Source organism: Alnus glutinosa, chromosome 4, assembly GCF_958979055.1.
Source record: "Alnus glutinosa chromosome 4, dhAlnGlut1.1, whole genome shotgun sequence".
NCBI lineage: Eukaryota > Viridiplantae > Streptophyta > Magnoliopsida > Fagales > Betulaceae > Alnus > Alnus glutinosa.
In genome coordinates, this window is record NC_084889.1 from 16,462,039 (window position 1) to 16,480,422 (window position 18,384).

The window sequence follows — 18,384 nt, forward strand, 5'->3', positions numbered from 1 at the left end:
AGAGTAGTTCAAAGCTTCTCGACATAGAGGAAGGTCCGGAAGGAAAGTTCTCGTCGTCTGGACAGATGATGCTTTGACAGTTGAGCGTCCGGACAGATGCAAGGGATCTGATTGCTCTTACTTGGAATCTAAGCAGAATCTTCTAGAAGAATAACTCTGAATAAGAAGACTCCGAAAATAACTGAATCCCTGTTTAAAAGCATCATTACATAAAAGTGATTTTGTCCAACATAATGCAGCCAATCACAAACTAACACACCTCCCACTATGGCCATTCTAGGACAAAAATTACTTGACCGGTTAAAAATACAATCTCGGTCCAAATCAAAAAATACTCCCCATTTTTGTCTCAAAAGGACAAAGGGTAAAACAGAGTATTAAGAAAAACCACAAATCAATTACTCTCCCTAAATGTCTCAACAGGACAAGGGTCAACATAGAAAAATTAACCAAAAACAGTTCAAGAAACCAAAGAACCTGTTTTAAAAAAATGAGGAAAACATCTTGCTGAAAAGGGAGAGAAAAACAACAAGGTTTGTTCCTTCACAAGTAGAGTAGCACACGCATGTATCCAATTCTAAGAAATCAGTCAAACAGCAAGTCAAAATTACACAAACATAGAGTCGATAGACAAGCATTAGATAGGCAAAAATTTCCTTGCAAACATAATAATTAAAATAGATTGCTTAACTCATGTAATGCGTGTGTGTGTGTGAAGGCTTTCTCAAAAAGGTTTTGAAGTTCACGGATATGACTTAAAGCAACCAGATTTTCTAATCAATGAAATATCAGTCAAAAGTCAAACCTTATTATTTACTAGGGCCTAGCCACCCTCATCTGATACACTTTCCCTAAGATGCAACACCTAATTGTTTTACTTGTACCATGAAGAACAAGATAAAATTTTTACTTGCACCATGAAGGACAAGATATAAAGCTAACTCAGCATAGAAGCAATGAATAAAAGCATATAACAAGGAATTCAGAAGAATAATTGCTTGTTTCTTTTTTGTGCTGCAACCTAGAGAGAATGCTAGAATTTTTAGGCTCTACGTTCAACTAGCATGTTGGTCAATTTGACCATCTTATCAAAAACATTTCTCATTAGAATTTCCAAAAGCAAGAAGTCAGAGAGGAAAATGATGTACCTTAGGGGAGCCTTAGATAGTGCACAATATCATCACATGAAGTAAGCAACTATCAAGCATAAAAAGGGAGCAGGAAAACTTTGTATATGTCAAACTTATGTTCTCAACTACATGTAAGCATAATTCATCAAAGCACACTGAACCAATAGAATAAGAGACATGAGATAGCTGACAAACTTTAAAAAGAACCACCCTGCTACTAACCTCCCAATTTTTTATTTTTTATTTTTTTTAAAAAAAATCATGCTTTCAGAGGATAAGACTTAAGAAACACAAAGAGGTCTAATCCTAGCATGGAAAAACATGTATAGGACATGTCACAAACACCAATGGCTTTTTGAAGGGACTCAAACCTGCTACCATCTAGAGGTTTGATAAGAATGTTAGCCAATTGGTTATCAGTGGGAATGAAAGAGAGAGAAACTACCTCAAATTCCACAAGATCACGCAAGAAGTAATGTTTGATGTCAATGTGCTTGGTCCGAAGTGCTGAACAGGATTCTTGGAAATATTTATAGCACTAGTATTATCACAGTTGATAATCATTGTATTATGAGTGAATACATAGTCACATAGCAGCTTCTTCATCCATAACAATTGGGTACAATAGCTTCCCACAGCAATATACTTAGCCTCAGCAATGGAGAGGGAAATGGAAGATTGTTTCCTACTCATCCTAGCTACAAAATTATTCCCCACATAGAAGCATCCTCCCGAGGTGCTCTTTCTATCATCAGCATTGCTAGCCCAGTCTGCATTAAAATATCCTGCAACAACAAGATTTGTTTCCCTGGAATACCATATGCCATAGAGAAGAGTATCATTTACATACCTAATGATACGCTTGACTGCAGTGAGGTGGAATTCTTTAGGATTTGCCTGAAAACGAGCACAAACTCCCACACTGAAGTCAATATCTGGTCGGCTAGCTGTGAGGTAGAGGAGACTCTCTATCATACTTCTGTAGATAGTTGGACCAACCGGTTTCCTTGCAAGATCTGTGCTTATCTTGACACTAGTTCTCATGGGAGTCTGGGCATGACTCTTCCCATCTAGACCGAAACGTTTAACCAGATCCTTAGCATACTTGGATTGAGAGATGAAAATGCCTTCAGAAGTTTGTTTGACTTAAAGACCCAGAAAGTAGTTCAACTCACCAATCATGCTTATCTCAAATTCCTGCTTCATCTCCTCAGAAAATTCATGGGCTAGGGAATCTAGAGTGGCTCCAAATATAATATCATCAACATAGATTTGAGCAATGAGCTTGTGTGTACCTTAATTTCTGATGAATAAGGTCCTATCAGCCTGTCCTCTTGTAAACCCCTTGGCCAGAAGATATGTGGTGAGACACTCATACCATGCTCGAGGAGCCTGCTTAAGACCATATAGAGCTTTCTTCAGCTTGTAGACATGACGGGGATGAAGAGGATCTTGAAATCCTTTTGACTGTTCTACATAAACTTCCTCCTGAAGAATACCATTCAAAAAGGCACTCTTTACATCCATATGATAAAGCTTGAATTCAAGATGGCAAGCGATGGAGAGAAGAATTCTGATGGATTCTAACCTGGCAACCGAAGCAAATGTTTCATCAAAGTTTATTCCCTCAATCTGAGTGTACCCCTAGGACGTGCCTTATTTTTGACCATTGTACCATGCTCATCTGATTTGTTCTTGAAAATCCACTTGGTGCTAATGATATTATGATCAGCAGGTCAGGGAACCAAAGTCCATACATCATTTTTGGTAAACTGATGGAGCTCATCATGCATGGCAGAGACCCAACTTTCATCTTGTAAAGCTTTGTCAACTTTCTTGGGCTCTGTCTGTGCAAGGTAGCAGCAGTAGGAAACTTGATTAGCTACTTCACTCGATGGCTAAATAACTTTGTTTCTTAGCCGACGCCCTTCTTTAATAGACCCAATAAGCTGCTGGGGGGATGATTGAGCTTCACCCATGATTGTTTATGAGGATTTATGGGATTATCCTCATCTTCAGAAGCACTGGCAGTAGTATTAAAAGTTGAAGGAATAAGAGGAGATTCAGCAGGAGACATACCTGGAGTTTGGGTTGAAGTAGAAGTCTTGAACATGTCAGTTGAAGGAAAAGGCAGTTCAGCAGAAATGGGCTGATTTTCCTGCCCCTTGCTAGGTGCCTGAATTTCTTCGTCATCAATTATAACATTAATTGATTCCATCACAGTCTTTGTTCTTTTATTGAAGACTCTATAACCATGACTATTTGTGGAATACCCTAAGAGTATACCTTCATCACTTTTGGGATCAAATTTCTCAAGATTTTTCCTATCACGAAGAATATAGCATTTATTCCCAAAAGTTCTGAAGTACTTAACTGTGGGCTTCTTACCTCGCCAAATTTTATAAGGAGTCTTGTTTGTTTCAGGCCTCAGGTAGACTTTGTTAATAATATGGCAGGTAGTATTGACAGCTTCTCCCCAAAAGTGTTGAGCAAGATTTTTTGAGTGGGTCATTACACGAGCCATCTCTTGAATCACCCTGTTCTTTCTTTCTACAACCCCATTCTGTTGAGGAGTGATGGGAGAAGAAAATTCCTACTAAATCGAGGGCCTTATTTGTAGTCTTTTGTACATGGCTTGTGTCGTTTGTGACACGTATATATGTTAGCGATTGTTTTGTGATGTAAATAATATTTATAAGTAATGCAATGTCTTGGGAGTTGGTAGGCAGAATGTTATTGTTCTCCAGTAAGACGTGCTTGCATAATGGAGTCTCACTCTAGTGCTCGCATGATCATCTGGCGTTCAAGGCACAATGCCGTAATGCCCTAGGATTCGGTGTTACCCATATTCGGGGAATGATGGTATCTTTGTATTGAAGAGCAAAGCGTCATTGTTTTAAGCTTGATGTACTTAGATGTCTACGTTATCGGATTGGGTAATACATGTGTTGGGAGTAGGTAGGCGAAATGCTATTTGTTCTTCAACAAAGACGTGCTTGCATATAGAGTTTTACTCTAGTGCTCGCATGATCAAACTGTCTCATTAAAGGCAGAAGCCGTAATGCCCTGAGGCATGTTGTTATTTATATTTGGCAACATTGGGTCTTTGTGCAATTGGGCTACCAACTTAAAAGTATTATAGTAGGTGGGTTTGTAAGTAGTTGCATCCAAGAAATTGGAACTTTAATATCACTGAGGCGGTGAACTCATTCTTTCACCTATACGGATGTGGTAAACCCCCACAACCATATAGATGATGTTCTTTTGGCTGTAGGTACTCCAGTATAGTTGATGGTCTTGTAGCAGTGTACTTGAGATGTTATGACTGAAGCTCGCCGCAACTGTCGTAATTGGTGGACCACGGGTTGTCCATTGTTTTATAGGTTTTGTTTATGGCTTGTGACGCTTGTGTCACTTGTTATTGTTTAAAGTCATTTATGTTATGTATTTAATATGTTGATAAGACTTAATCAGATAGATGTTAAATGGCTCATCGTTGTAATTAATTTGTGATAGATGTATAAGTTGTGATTTCTGCTATTCAGGTTTATGTTTTTCTCTGCATAGTTAAATAGACGTTACTCTAATTATCAGGTGCATGTGGGCATGTGCCATATGTTGGCTGAGCGACATGTAGTCGTGCCACTGTGAAGATTCGTTTATATTTTAGGAGATTAATGTTTATGCAAATGATTTGTATAAAAAAAAAAAAGCCTTTGCATATAAATTAAAATGACTTATAATATAAAACAAGTATGTGTGTGCACAAAGTGTTAACAAAATAATATCAATGCGGAATTTAAAAGACATAAGAATTTTGTTAACGAAGTAGAAACTCAATAAGAGAAAAACCACTTTGGGGCAGCCAAACCCAGGATATCTACTATTCAGAAGACAAGACTAGTTACAAAGTAGTAGCACTCACATACCCCTGATGTAGCGGTTGTACCATGCACTCTAACGTGTAACCCAACACGAACGCCTCCTAACCAAGTCTCCTACCTTAAGGGGTCTTCAATGGAATCTTGTACCTTAGGGCCAACCCTTAAGATATACTTCTGATCAGTGTAACAACAGCACACATAGCAACGGCTTAAGAGAGACTAACTCAGCACAATAACTCTACAATATAACTCTCTAAGCACTAAGGAATTCAATACCAAATTCTTGCAGTTCTCAATCCTAGGGACCTCTATTTATAGGCTACAAGTTCAAATGAACGTCTGGCTTGATAAACCTAGCCGTAGTCCGGATGGTAGACATAAGGCGTCCGGACGAACAATTGTGCGATCGGCTATCCAAAATTTTGCTGAAATTCTTTCCTGATTTGAGCCTCGTCCGGACAGTGTTGCCCTATCGTCTGGACGGTCGCACTTTAGCTGCAAGCAATTTTCATATTAAGGCTTCGCGCGTCTGGACCAAGGAAATGGTCGTCCAGACGGTTGATTTGATGCACGCAATTTTCATATATGTGGCTCGAGCATCTAGACCATGAATGCTGTCGCCCGGACGTCTGAATTTTGAATGCCCAACTTGCCTTATGGATGAACGCGTCCGGACGGGAATCCACATCGTCCGAACGGTTGCAGCGGTCTTCCCATATCTGTGTTTTGGAAAGAAATCCCATAGCTGGTCGAACACTGAGTGTCGTCCGGACGTGCTGCTGAAACGTTTGAACGGATGCAAACTGGAACAGTTCGAAGCTTCTTGGCACAGAGGAAGGTCCAGACGGAAAGTTCTCATCATCTGGACGGATGATGCTTCGGACAATTAGACATCCGGACGGTATATCACGTCGTCCGGACGGCTGCAAGGGATCCGATTTCTCTAGCTTGTAGACAAAATCTTCTATAAGAACTCTGAATAGCTGAATCCCTGTTTAAATGCATCATTACAAAGAAGTGATTTTGTCCAACAGAATGTAGCCAATTACAAACTAACAAACTCCCCCTTTGGCCATTCTGGGACAAAAATCACTTGACCGGTTAAAAATAGAATCCTAGTCCAAAATGAAAATTACTCCCCCTTTTTGTCACAAAGGGACAAAGGGTAAAACAGAATAATAAGAATCAAACACACAAAAATTACTCCCCCTAAATGTCTCAGAAGGACAAGGGTAAACAGTGTAATAATATCCAGAAGTTTAACAAGTGTAGCAAATTATCAAAAAGATAACCAAAATGTCTCAAAATACAATGAAGCAAACGAAAATCAAGATGCATCCATAGGTGCATCATCCTCATCATCACTACTGGACGGATGATTATGCCTGAGACACTCCTTGATGTCCAGCTGGCTTTGCTCCACTCGAAGGTTGATCGAGTAGACCTCTTGCTGCAAAGATGAAAGAGTCAGCTGCATAGTGCTCATGCCGCTCTGAAGTGCAGCTAAAGCCTCCAAAATTTGAGCATGGCTGGCATCCTGCTATGGAGGAGCAGTCTGTGAAGAGGATGCCATGTTAGGAACTGCTACATGGATATGAGGGGGCTGTGGAGCATCATCCATATCATCACGCCTCAGCTAGGCGTTAGACTTCATCAGCGTTTACTTGCTAATGGGATCCTGAATCTTCATTTTGGGCTCTCTAGTGACGTCGATGTCTAACTGCAAAATAATATGAGTGAGTAGGCAACCAAAAGGGAGACCAGTATTGTCCTCATCACGGGCCTCCAGAATAACTCCCAAAATATGCTTGCACAAGCAGAAAGGCAAGCGAAGACTGATGGCATATACGAATTGGGCCCTCTTCAAAATTAGATCACTACGCCTCACAACGTGCCAGAGGTTGTGTTGGAAAATCTTGGCAAGCATCCGGTGTGGGGCAGATAGGGCGCCAATCCTGATGGAAGTGGCACACTCCTCACCCTGAGGCACATCCTGAAAGAACTCTCTGAGATCATCCAAAGACGGAGGCAAGACTACCGTATTGTACGGGCTGGCAGACTGCTGAAGCATGGGTACCCCAATGATTTGGCTGATAACCTGAGGATCAATCGTAATAATATGACCATCCACAGAAGACTGTAGAACCAATCCATGGTCATCATCTTGCACGACCTCAAGATTGGCATAAAACAGGCGGACCAATCAGGTGAGGACTACACAAGCACAGTTGTGGAGGTAGCCCCAGTGGTAGGTCTGGATGATATCATGAATGCTGTCTAGCGGGGCCACCATAATATCTACATGAACCATGTTCCGTTCGAAAATGACAGATCTGTTAATGATTTTGGCTCTCAGGGCTGCCAACTCTCCATCTGTCCTTTGTCGAACTCTGCGTTGTGGACTGCCAGCAGACATGATTCTACAAAAGAATAACCAACAAGATTTGCCAAAAATAATCCAAACAGATCAGATTCTTGTTAGCTTCAAAAGAAAATCCTAGAGTATAACGGCAGTAAATTGGGCTTTTCCAAAAGTTACATCCAGCAAGAACACAATATAGTCCAAAAAAAAAAAAAAAATCCCAACACAGCAGATATGCAACTTTTATTCTCAAAAGCATTCCCAAAATAATCAATAATCTAACAGTTATCAAAATACTGAAAAGAATAAAGTTAACAAAAAAATACCTGGAATGAAGAGAGTAATGCACAAAAGGACAAAATAGGGCGAGATAATGCAAAAATCTCGAGAAGCCACACACTAAAAGCAAAAGTATAGAGAAAATCCAAGTGGGGTAGGGGAAATGTGGCGGCTAGGGTTAAAACCCTCGATTTATAACCTGTGGGGTCCCCGTTCGAATGCGTGTTGCCACATAAGCATGTGACAGGCCGTGGGCATCCGAACGTGTAATTTTACCATCCGGCCATCTAAGCCATATCAGTCCGGACGCCAGGAGAAGTCGTCCAGACGCTCCACACTGAAAATAGAAATTGAAGGAAAAATTGTAGAAAAAATATTTTTCCTAATGTCAGCTTTAGAACACGCATGTATAATCAATTGATAAAACAGTCACATAGCATCTCAAAACTATGATGAGATATAAGAGAGAGTTCAGAGTTCAATCAGCACATAATTTCTCTGTAGACAGAAAATTTAAATAGATTACTCAACTCATGCAATGTGTGTGTGTGTGTGTGAAGACTTTCTCAATAAGGTATGAAATTCACTGATATGACAAAAAGCAACCAAATTTTCCAAACAAGAGAGAAAATCAATGAAAGAGCAGCCAAAAGTCAAACCTTATAAGGTACTAGGGCCTAGCTACCCTCATCTGATACACTTCCCCTAAGATGCAGGACCTAATTGTTTTACTTGTACCATGAAGGACAAGGTATATTGCTAATTCAGCACAGAAGCAGTGAATATAAGCATATAGCACCAAAATCTTAAGAATAACTGCTTGATTCTTTTGGTATTGCAACCTAGGGAGAATGCCAGAATTTTTAGGTTCTAGGTTCAACTAGCAAGTTAGTCAATTTGACCATCTTATCAAAAACCTCTTTCTTATTTAGAACCTCTAGAAGCAAAAAGTCAGAGAGGAAAAGATGTACCTTAAGGGAGCCTTGGAAAGTGCACATTTTCATCGCATGAGGAAAGTAACTATCCAACTTTTGCATGCACAAAAAAACTTGGCAGATATAGTCGTAAACTTTCAATTATATCTAAGCAAAATAGATTAATGCACAATGAACTGAGATATCAGGTAAAAATACACGCAATATCTGACATGCCAAGAAAAGAAAAAAAAAAACAAAAAAAAAAACAATTTCATGCAATTTCTCCCCAAATTTTTTATTTTTTATTTTTTATTTTTAAAAAGAAACTAAAAACATGCTTTATGGAAATAACATCATAAAGTAAGCATGTAAGGCAAGATCAAACTTGTGAAGGATCAAAGTTGCCAGAACAGAAAAACAGTCGCCTGACCTGCTTTTTTTGTCTTCCCCAGAAAGTACCTGCTATATTCTCTCAAGAGAAATAGGGGGCAAAAGAAATATGGTTCCAAGTAAGCACAAGATATAGTAAGTAAAAGATCAAGCAAACAAACCTAATGCCTTAGGATTAGGAACCAAATCCTAGGCATGAGTACCTTCACCAACTAGGTGAGTCTATTCCCCCTCATGGGGCGAACATCTTCCTTCTTTCTGACCCAAGCCTGCCTTCCTATGGGTGGTTGTTGGCAGGACATCATCTGTTGACCCATCCACTCCATCATGCTTTGCATCCAAATAGGTGGCTCTCTGTAGTATTGATCATCTTCCACTTTTTGCGGCCTTTTAAAGGGCTTGGATTTGTTCTTGGATTTGCCACTATGATTGGTAGGTACAAATCGTTGTTAAGGCCATTGATGCTGAGATGCCTGGTGCCGTGGTGCATGAGGCCAAGGGGCTTGATATTGAGGGGCCTGATGCCTTGGTGCTTGATTCCATGGAGCATGACAATGAGCCTGATACCATGGAGTTTGATGCTGGGTCAGGGGTCTTGTGCCATAATTTGCTTGCCTGGGCACTTCTTTCTTGACTTTTGCTTCTGGGCTTTGAGGAGGGAGCACTGGGGTCGGACATGCCCACTTAAACTGCAATCATGGCATATATGAGATTTTTTGATGGAGGGGGGCTTCTGAGTGCCTGGAACATCTCCATTAATTTTGTCTTTCCCTTTATCCTCAACAGTGGGGGGAGGCTCTGAGACTGCAGGCTTAACAAAGACAGTCCTAGAAGTAGAGGGAATATTAGAAGGATGAGCTACATACCCGAGACCAGTCTTGTCAGTTGGGCCTTTCTGGATTGATAGCATGTGAGTCAGCTTTTCATCAGTGACTCTCTCTAGTTGGAGCTGTGTCTCTAGTAGCTTTTCCTCTAGTTCCTGTATTTTACGCAGCAATGAACTTTTCTTAGGCTGTAAACTGTTCAAATCATGAATATGCTGCTTGCGACCTTCCCTCAGCTTTTCAAACTCCACATAGAGGGTTTTATAAGCCTCATTGAGTTCTTCCCCATCATCACTATGCTATGAGTAAGAATCTTCCCCTTCTACATGCAGAGCCATAAAGGTTAGAAATTTCTCTTGCTCAGGAGCTTCTTGTTCTTCGGACTCATCACTGAGAGTCGCGTTATAAGCCTTCCCCTTACCTTGCTAGAGATTCCCACAATTTGCCCAGATATGCCCAAACCCTGAGCATTCAAAACATCTTGGGCCTTTGGGATCCTTCTTCTCGGCTTCCTCAGGTTCAGCTTCTCTGGGGACCTTCTTCAATTTTTCGAAAAACTTATTTTTGAACCTCTCATTTCTCATTAATCTTCCAAAATTTTTGGCCAGCATGGCCGCAGCTTTTTCTTCATCCTCAGAGTCGTCTCCAGATGAGACTTCGACCTTCTTCTTGGAAGCTTTCAGAGCAATGGTTTTTAGCTTCTTAACTGGGGGCAAGGACAGCTCATAAGTTTGAAGAGATCCCACCAACTCTTCAATCTTCATTTCTTCCAGATCTTTGCTTTCTTCAATTGTAGTTACCTTGATCCTAAAAAGCTCAGGCAAAGATCTTAGAATTTTACGGATGAGTTTTACATCCAAGATAGTTTTCCCAAGACTTACCATTTGGTTTCTTAGGTTGCTCATCTTGGAGTAAAACTCTCCAAATGTCTCATCCTCCAACATCTTGATTTCTTCAAATTTGGAAATCAACATTTGAAGTTTGGCAGATTTAACAAGTTTGATGCCTTCATATGTTGTTTCCAAAATTTGCCACGCTTCTTTTGTGGATTCACTATTTGAGATTCTTGTGAATTCAAATGGTGAAAGTGCTTGACAAAGAGCATGGAGGGCTTTATCATTGGAAAGTCACGCGTTTTTCTTAATGACTAGTTCAAAAGTTGCATTAGCTGGCTTAGTCCAACCATTTTCAACAATACTCCAACAGTCAATAGATTTTAAAAAGAACTGCATATGAGGTTTCCAATAGCCATAGTTCGTATCATCGAAGGCAAGAACAGTATTAAGACTTTGAGACATTTTATCAAACAAAAGTCAAAAAAGGGTAACACTCAAGAATTGAATCTAAACAGAGTGTACCAAGCTCTGATACCAATTGAAAAATTAAAATGACTTCTAATATAAAACAAGTGTGTGTGTACACAAAGTGTTGACCAAAAAATATCAATGTGGACTTTAAAAGACACAAGAATTTTGTTAACGAAGTGGAAATTCAATAACAGAAAAATCACTCCGGGGCAACCAAACCCAGGATATCTGCTATTTAGAAGACAAGACTAGTTACAAAGTAGTAGCACTCACATACCCCTGATGCAGTGGTTGTATCTTGCACTCTAATGTGTAACCCAACACGAACGCCTACCAACCAGGTCTCCTACCTGAAAAGGTCTTCAATGGAATCTTTTACCTTAGGGCAAACCCCTAAGATAGACTTCAGTTCAGCGCCGCAATAGCACACACAACAACGACTTAAGAGAGACTAGCTCAGCACAATAACTCTACAATATAACTCTCTAAGCACTAAGGAATTCAATACCAAATTCTTGCAGTTCTCAAGCCTAGGGACCTCTATTTATAAGCTGCAAGTTCAAATAAGTGTCTGGCTTGATAAACCTAGGCCCTGTCCAGACGGTAGACATAAGGCGTCCTGACGGACAACTGTGTGATCGGCTTTCCAAAATTTCGCTGAAATTCTTTCCTGATTTGAGCCGCGTACAGATGGTGTTGCCCTGTTGCCCAGACGGTCGCACTTCAGCTGCACGCAATTTCCATATTAAGGCTTCGCGCGTCTGGACCAAGGGAATGGTCGTCTTGACGGTTGATTTGATACACGCATTTTCCATATATGTAGCTCGTGCGTCTGGACCATGAATGCTGTCGTCCGGAAGTCTGAATTTTGAATGCCCAACTTGCCTTATGGATGAGCGCGTCAGGACGGGGAATCCACATCGTCCGGATGGTTGCAACGATCTTCCCATATCTGTGTTTTGGAAAGAAATTCCATAGCTGGTCAAACACTGAGTGTCATCCAGACGTGCTGCTGAAACGTCCGGACGGATGCAAACTGGAACAGTTCGAAGTTTCTTGGCGCAGAGGAAGGTCCAGACAGAAAGTTATCGTCGTCCGGATGGATGATGCTTTGAACAGTTGGACGTCGGACGGTATATCACGTCGTCCGGTTGGCTGCAAGGGATCCGATTTCTCTGGCTTCTAGACTGTGCAGAATCTTCTAGAAGAACTCTGAATAGCTGAATCCTTGTTTAAATGCATCATTACAAAGAAGTGATTTTTTCCAACAGAATGTAGCCAATTACAAACTAACAAAACTGTCTTTACATCATTACATTTTGCGTTGTTAAATAAAATAGTATTTCATTATATTATTGAAGGCAGTTGACTCACTTTATTACAGTATTGGATTGTGGTGATAACGACAATCACATATTTGTTTATGCAGGACAGGAGAAAGGTCAAGACTATTAGGATCTTTATGCTGAACCTGTTATTTATGAATGAGAATTTTAAGTATTTATTTAATATGTAATATTCTATATGTTGGTTTGTACTAGGTTAAAAAAATGGTGACGTATTATTAGTGCTGCATGTGGCACATATGTTAATGCTTTGTGTGTATTTATTATATGAGAATGACAAATTATATTATTTATATATTGAGATAATTTAGTCAGCTCTGATGTGTTATATTCTTAAGTCTTTGAGAAAAAATATATTCCGCTATCAAATCTCAACTCTGATGATGTCGTAATGTCACGTGAAAATTGAAAATTTTCACTTACACATTTTTCTAAAAGGTGGGGCATTATAAAAAGATACAAGCGTAAGTCCATGACTTAATGAACAATAATACACATGATGCACATATTATCATGAAGTGAATTTAGAAGTTACAGTATAAATCACATACGTGATGTATAACTCTTCAGTTGATAAAATGGTCATGAATGCAGTATAGAAATAATACATGTTGTAACAAGGGAATTGAAAAATAAATTTGACTTCTATTTTACCAAGTATGTGATAGTGTGCAACAAAATAATTAAATTGCAAAATTTAAAAGAGATGAATATTTTGTTGACGAAGTGGAAACTCTATGAAGAGAAAAACCACTTCAGGGCAGCCAAATCTAGGATATCCACTATTTAGAAGACAAAGCTAGTACATAGAAATTAAAACTCACATACCTCGATGCAGCGATCGTCCCTATGACTCTGACACGAAACCCATCGTGAACGCTTCCCAACCAAGTCTCCTACTTGAAGGGGTCTTCAATGGAATCCTTTACCTTAGGGTTAACTCCTAAGATAGACTTCACACGAACAGTTGAGCACACACTGGCAATGGCTAGAGAGTTAACAGATCTTCAATTATCCTTAAACACCATCTCTAAGCACTATAGAATTCTATATTGAATTCTTACAAGTTACAAGCCTAGAGCCACCTATTCATAGGCTTACAAAAAAACTAATACTGTTGAAATTCGAAATCTAGCGAGTAATGTCCAGACGGTCATTTAGTTGCGTCCAGATGGTCTTCTGGGACCGCCTTTCCAGAATAGCGCAATTCTTCCCAAAATAGGACCGCGTCCCGACGGCTTGACCGAGTGTCCGGATGGTCAATGCTATCACTCCTTTCCGCATTGGTAAAGGAGACCCGGAATATTCTGGAACACTGGCCAAAGTCTGAACGTGTTGCCACGTCCTCCAAACATCTGGCAGAACTTTCACAAATAGTGTCGTTTGAAATCCAATTCTGTATCGAACTTAGAGTAGCTGGACCTAGTGTCTGAACGGTGTAGCTCGGTCGTTCGGACAGCTACAACGCTGAAGGTTCTAGACACTGCGGGGCGTTCGGACGCCTTCAAAGGCCCGTTCGGACGGTTGCACAAGAACTAGCTGTTCTAACTTGGAAATTGTATGGAATCTTCATGGACATCTTTAAGAAACTTGTGACCAACACATGGCATGAAAATAGACACTATCCATATTACATGAAGACTCTGAATAGAACCGATAATCCTGTTAAAAAGCAACCGTTACATAAATTATTTTTGTCAACCAGAATGTTGCCAATATAAAATACTAACAAACTCCCCCTTTGGCCATTTTGGGACAAAAATCACTTGACTAGTTTGGAAATACATTCCTGGTCCAAAAAAAAAAAAAAAAAAAAAAAAACTCACCCTTTTTATTACAAAAGAACAAAGGGTAAACAGAGTATTAGAGAAAAACCACAATTACTAAAATTCAAAACAACAAGAATAATAGTAAAGTGTCTCATCAAAAGCTCAAATCAACATAAGAGAAAACCAAAACCTCAAGATATCACATCTCCGAAATTTGAGCCTATTCGGCTTCGTGCTCTTGAAACCGGGAAACCATAGACTGAAAATCTTCAGTCATTTGAGTCTTCTAGCCCAAAACCGATCATCCGCAGAATGAAATCCTCTAAACAAGTGGCCTGCAAGACGATAAAGAAGATTCACCACTGAATCTCTAACTGATTCAGATCTAGAAGAAGTTACGGAAGACTCGGTATGAGCGGGGGAAATGAGCTCATTTAAAATCTAAGACTTTTAGAATTTTGAACATAAGACTTCAACACTAGTCAGTTTTCTAAAGAGCCCTCTGTCTGACACTATGCTAGAAGCCACAAAACGACATATTCCTGACAAGATTAGATAGAAATACCAATGGTTTTCCTTTATCCATAAGAAAATATTAGATCTAGTTAGTTCTAAAAGTATGTAGTATAAAGACGGCTGTCAAGTGGATGCACAAATGAATGCAAAAATAGAGCAATCTAAAAGACACAGATATACCAATATCCATCCAGTACAAAGACAGAATAATCATGCACAATATCTCAAATCAACATCCCAAACAACGATTATTCCAATACTCTAAAAAGGACCAAAGCTTAAAAGAATAAGAGAAGTCAAAGAAAATACCTGGGAATGAGAAGAGATGTGCAGAGAATGCCAAAATTTCAGGATAAAATCATGAGAAAAACACAACATGAGAAAAATAAACGAACAATGCAATGCTGTGCTAAAGGTAAGAAGTAAAAGGAACGCAAATATTTACCCAAAAAAGATCTCGTCCGGACAAAACACTAACCTCTCCGGACGCCTGCTGTAAGAACAACATTTGGGGAAAAAAAATACGTGCGTCCGGACATAGCACAACATCGTCCGGACGTGAAAGCCATACGGGTCTTAACACATAAGAAGGTCTGTCCAGACGTTTCACACAGGAAAGCTGAAACTAGAGGAAAATTTGCAGAAAAATATTTTTCCTAACTTTAGCTTCAGAACACGAATGTATAAATAACTAATAAAGCAGTTCAATAGCATTTCAAAAATATACCAAGATATAATTGAGAGTTAAGAGTTAATAAGCACAAAAATTTCCCTACAGATAGAAATTTTTCAATAGTAAACTTAACTCATGCTTTGCGTGTGTGTGTGAAAGCTTTCTCAATAAGGTATGATCTTCGCTGATATGATTTAAAGTAGCTGAAATTTCTAAATAAGAGAGAAATTCATAGTTAGATCAATCAAAAGTCAAACCTTGTCTTACCTGGGCCTAGTCATCCTCATCTAATACTCTCCCCCTAAGAAGCAGCACTATCTTTCTTTTTACTTGCACCATGGAGGACAAGATTAATAGCTGAGTCAGCATAGAATTATAACTGCTTGTATCACTTAGTGCTGCAACCTAGAGAGAAAGCCAGAATTTATGGGGTCTGGGTTCAGCTAGCGAATTAGTCAATTTGACCATCTTAGCACACAAAAATCTCTCTTAAAGAATTTTCAAAAGCAGAAAATCAGAGATAAAAAGTGTACCATAGGGGAGCCTTGGATAGTGTACATTTTTCATCGCATGAGAAAAGCAACTATCTAGTATGGATGCAATAGGGAAACTTTACAATTATCAAGTATAAACTCTCAGTTATATAAAGGGAAAAATAATTAATGCATCAAGAACTGAGACACCAGTTAAACATACATAAGATATCTGAGAAGCTATATAAGGGAAGAATAAAAATCTACATCCTTCCCCCCCCCCCCCCCCCCCCGTTTTTTTGTTGAAAAATAAAAGACAAAAACAACAAAGACATGCTTAAAAGGAAAATAACATATGTCTAGACAAACCATGTAGGTAAGAGCAAACCTAACCTCAGGGAGAGAGGTTTGACTATACCAAGATAGAAAAGCAGTGACATGCTTTCTCTGTCATCCCTAGATTGTACCTGTAGAAATTTCTTAAAGAAACCAATAGAAATCTAGGGATAGAAAAGGTGGTTCCTTAAACAGAATGCAAGGGAAAAATAGGATATATAAGATATGACAATCAATGCAATGCAAACATACCTGGTACACACTATAGGATTTAGAAACCAAAATCCTAGGCATGGTGAGACTGCACCTATACTAGATGAGTCCACTCCTCCTCAAGGGGTGAATGGTCTCATCCTTTCTGACCTATACTGGTGCACATGTGGTATATGTGATTGGGTATTGCTCATACTGTCCATTCTCCTCAGCATACCTTGTTACAAGCTCAGCAACCCTTCATAGGCATGGTTGTTATCCGGCTTTTGCGACTTTTTCTTGTAGTGCATTGATGTGTTCTTCGGAACAAACCATTGTTGTCGCCGCTGATGCCGTGGAACCTGATGTCCTACCGAAGGTAGAGTACCTGATGTGGTATTGGTAGGCAACTTCCTTTGAGCCTTCTTCTTTTGAGCTTGGAGCTATGTTCATTTAGGTTGGATGTGACCGGTGATGCAGCAGTGATGACAGGTGGGCAGGCTTCTTTTGTTGGAATGCTGCTTGACTTTCTCTGCAGAAATATGGTTAGCATTCTTACAAACAATATTCCCCTTACCTTTTATATGTCTCCTATGCGGAGGGACATATTTTGATGAGGAAGAATCTTCAACTTCACTTTTCCTCAGAGCATTCTGCTTAATCCAAGGCCTGTGAGATTTCAACAAATAACAATTTGGTCTAATATGACCAATCTTCCCACAATTATGACACTTAGGAATAAACTTACCTTGTATTCCTGGTTCCTTGGATTTAGGCATCACATGATTAGTTAAGCAAGAATTATCTAAACAAGCAGTAACTTCTATCACAAGCTTAATATCAATTGAGTCTAATTCAGAACCAGAAGCATGTGAAGTAGAAGTACTTAAATCATCAACTGTTAAATTAGGCTTGTTAGAAACATCTGAGTGAATACAAAGCATGCTTTTCAAATTATCACTTGAGATTTTTTTTCAATTTATTCTCAAGTTCATTAATAGTATTAAGCAACATGGTATTTTCAGATTTCAAAGAGTCAATCAAAACATGTGATTTAGACAATTGTATAATCAAAGACTCTTTTTTTTGACCTTTTTTAGATATTTTGGAGAAAACATTTTATCCAATTCAGCAAAAACTTTAGAGAGCTCAATATCATAATTTTCTTCAGATAACTGAGAGAAATCCATGATAAAAGGTGAAATAAAAAAATAGAAGTCATAAAGAGATAAGGAACACACTTAGGAATTAAATCCTTTAAACGGAGTGTACCCGCTCTGATACCAATTGAAAAATAAATTTGACTTCTATTTTACCAAGTGTGTGATAGTGTGCAACAAAATATTTAAATTGCGAAATTTAAAAGAGACAAATATTTTATTGGCAAAGTGGAAGCTCAGCCAAACCCAGAATATCCATTATTCAGAAGACAAAGCTAGTACATTGAAATTAACACTCACATAGCCCGATGCAGCGATCGTCCCTATGACTTTGACACAAAACCCATCGTGAACACTTCCCAACCAAGTCTCCTACTTGAAGGGGTCTTCAATGGAATCCTTTACCTTAGGGCCAACCCCTAAGATAGACTTCACATGAACAGTTGAGCACACACTAGCAACGGCTAGAGAGGTAGCAGATCTTCAAATCTCCCTAAACACCCTCTCTAAGCAATATGGAATTCTATATTGGATTCGTACAAGTTACAAGCCTAGAGCCACCTATTTATAAGCTTACAAAAAACCTAGTATTGTTCAAATTCAGACTCTGGTGAGTAACGTCCAGGCGGTCACTTAGCTGCGTCCGGTTTCCAGAATAGCGCAATTCTTTCCAAAATAGGACCGCGTCTGGACGGCTTGACCGAGTGTCCAAACGATTAATGCTGTCACTCCTTTCTACATCCGTAAATGAGACCTGAAATATTCTGGAACACTGGGTAGCTTCTGGACATGTTGCCACGTCATTCAGACGTCTGGCAAAATCTTC